The 3,324-nt window shown below is 38.5% G+C and overlaps 1 non-coding gene across 1 annotated transcript; it reads left to right on the top strand.

Annotated features, from left to right (window-relative positions):
* Nucleotides 1–961: 961 nt before the first annotated feature.
* Nucleotides 962–1,068, top strand: LOC142190899 (U6 spliceosomal RNA). Its single transcript, XR_012714547.1, has one exon. It is a non-coding gene; the product is annotated as a U6 spliceosomal RNA (small nuclear RNA).
* Nucleotides 1,069–3,324: the final 2,256 nt, after the last annotated feature.

Below are 3,324 nucleotides of genomic sequence, written 5' to 3'. Positions count from 1 at the left end.
GCCACCTTGTCAGCCTAGCACCTGCCTCTGATCAGCTTTTTAAAACCTAGGTCCAGGACAACCCTTTAGGCTAAAGCCCTACATTGCAGAAATACAGCTTTTTTGTTGCAGATTTTGCTGCGTTTTTTTGAGCCAAAGCCAGGAGTGGATTGAGCAGAAGGGAGAGGTATAAGAGCTTGCTATATATTGCTCATTTAGTTAGAAGTCATTCTTGGTTTTGGCTCAAAAAAACACAACAAAATCTGCAACAAGAAAAGCTGCATTTCCACAATGTGGGGCCTCAGCCTTAGGCAGAGGACCGTGCTGCAATGGGCCTGCCGTGAATTAAAAGCATTGGATGCTCCCCATATGCTGCCTGTGCATGGGCCGTGCTTCTGCAGCTCTTTTCATGAAATGAATAGGAGCCACTGAAGCACTGGCCACAAAATAAGACAGGAATAGCACCTGTTCTATATTTTGCAGCCCGGAGTGTCGGCCCGTACATGGGACCGTGAAATTTACGGTCATGTGAACGAGTCCATAGAAAAGAATGGGTCAGTGTGCTATCCGTGAAATACACACTGACCACAACCACAGTCATCTGCAAGGGGCCTTAATCTGAGGAAGATTAAACTCAATGAATATATTTCTTTTTCAGCATAAGTAACTATGGAAGAATTTCTTAACCGTTCTAAAAAAAAAAGTAAAAAATTAAAAGGTAGTTTCTTTAACTCTTTTCTATTTTCATACTTTGATTTTTATTTTTTACTCCCCATCTTCCAGAAGCTATAACTTTTATATTTTTGACATATCAGGGTGTGGCAAATTCATAATGGTACCATTAAATATTTTATGCGATGTACTAGGAAGCGGAACAAAAATCAAGAATAGGGTGAAAATAGGGGGAAAATGCATTTTCACTATTTTCTGATGGGTTTTGTTCGCACAGCAATCACTGTGTAGCCAAAATTATGTGTTACCTGTGCTCACTTCGGCAGCACATATACTAAAATTGGAACGATACAGAGAAGATTAGCATGGCCCCTGCGCAAGGATGACACGCAAATTCGTGAAGCGTTCCATATTTAAAAAAAATAAAATAAATGTGTTACCTATATTCTGTTATATAAAATTATGGGTATATCAAATTTATAAAAAATTTGTTGTGTCTTAACCTCTTAACAAAAATTCAAAACTTTGAAGAAAAAGCTCTTTTATATTTCTGTATAAATAATTGTGCAGCCAGTTGTTCTTATACTATTTTGGGGGATATATGATGTTTTGATCTCTCTTTATTAGAATTTTTTGGGAGGTGAAGTGGCGATAAAATAACAGTGCTCAACACTGCCTGCTTACCACTCCAAAAAGAAGTCCCCCCACCAGTGGGGGTCTGAGCATTTGACCCCGCTGATCTGCAAGTTATCCCCTATCCATTACATGCTTTTGTATCATGTATTTTGATATAGTTATTTATTACATACTGTGACCAGTTATGAAATTTGTATGGGCCTGGGCGATATCATGATAATTAATAATAATAACAACAATAATAATAATAATAATAATAATAATAATAATTTATTTATATAGCACCATTAATTCCATGATGCTGTACATTATTATATAATTACATGGTGCTGTACATTTGAGGGTTTATATACGTTACACAAAATATACAAAACAAATATAATACTGACAATTAGAGATGAGCGAGCACTATTCGAAACGACCATTTTGAATAGTACGCACCCATAGGAATGAATGGAAGCGGCCAGCACGCTGACTTTGCCGGCGACCGGCCGCTTAACCCCCTGCATTCCAGCTGCGTCCATTCATTCCTATTGGTGCGTGCTATTAGAAACGGGAGTCTGAATAGTACTCGCTCATCTCTACTGACAATGACTGACACAGTGGGCTATAGGGCCCTTCCCATAAGGGCTTACAATCTATCTATCTATCTATCTATCTATCTATCTATCTATCTATCTATCTATCTATCTATCATATATTTGTGTTTTATACATTTATCTATGTATTTAAATTGTATATGTTGCGCTGCATATTGATGTTTTATAAATCAAATGGGTTATATTTCTATGACAGGCCTGTTTAAAATGTCATATTTAAAGTGACAATAACTGCTGTAACAATACGACTGATGCTGGCATGGGTAAAAGAGAGTCTGTCAGTTCGAAAATGCCCGCCACACCAATAACATTGCTGTATTAGGAGCCTTTAATAGGAGTAAAAACATAACTCTGTGGCCAGAGACCAATTATACATATCGGCGGACAAACACGCCAGATTTGGTGGATTTGCCTACATACAACTGTGATGCAAGCAGAGGCGAAAAATGTTGACAGCTACAGGGGGGGGTCATTGGGCTCAGCTATCTATAAGTATGACGTGAACTTGCAAGCTGATTTGCACATATAAAAGGATGATTTTCCCTGCATTGTTTGCCATAAAGGTATGTTTCTGCTCCTATGACTTGCCCCTACACAGCGTTATTATTGCTTGGGAAGCATCTTGGACCTAACAGACTCCTTTTAAAAACTGAAAAGTTGGTGATGGGACCTGAAATAGTAGCCAGAAGCAGACAGTGAAATAGTTAAGGTTTGTCTCCTGTAGTTCCTGATAAGGATCTCCATGGACTTCTTGAAATGATCATGCCCTGTGATACATCCTCGTGTGTACAAGAGATAAACACTAGCCAACTGTGTGATCATTTTTCTCCCCTGGGAAACTGGAAAAATAGAAAAACAAAAGAGCAAAGCCCAAGGTGACCTTATTGATCTACATGTATTTGGACCAAAGAACTAGAGCATTTGGGATGATGACTCTGGGTGCCTAGACATGGATGAATTAAGTTATACATATAATCTGAAATAAGGAGTGGAACACACACACTTCCTTCCTGTATTTTCTGTATAGGGGCGGCCATATTCCATTACATACAGTATGACCACTATTGGTGTATATTTTACTGCTACAAACTGTTATATTGCAGTTCAGTGTCCAAACTGGGGTTCCTAGGGCCCACTGAAAAAAAGATTCAGAGGGACTTTTATCTATGCAGCACATATATACATCTTCTGCATTGTTTACATTGCTGTTTTCATTACACATATAGGAAAGGTCCAATATTTTATTTGTGAATCAAGCCATAATAAATTTATCTTAATGAGGTTCTGCAATAAAGACCTCTATTCCCTATCCACAGGATAGGTGAAAAGTGACACATTGACAGTGACAGCTTGTACCCCAAGTGATCAGGTGAAATGGCGACCTTTGGACCTCTATCGGGGATGCATACCATAAGGTGGTTTAAGTCACCATAGGGTC

Source organism: Leptodactylus fuscus, chromosome 1, assembly GCF_031893055.1.
Source record: "Leptodactylus fuscus isolate aLepFus1 chromosome 1, aLepFus1.hap2, whole genome shotgun sequence".
In the NCBI taxonomy this organism is placed as follows: domain Eukaryota; kingdom Metazoa; phylum Chordata; class Amphibia; order Anura; family Leptodactylidae; genus Leptodactylus; species Leptodactylus fuscus.
Note: the sequence above shows the minus strand (reverse complement) of the source record. Positions and strands in the feature narration are given on the sequence as shown.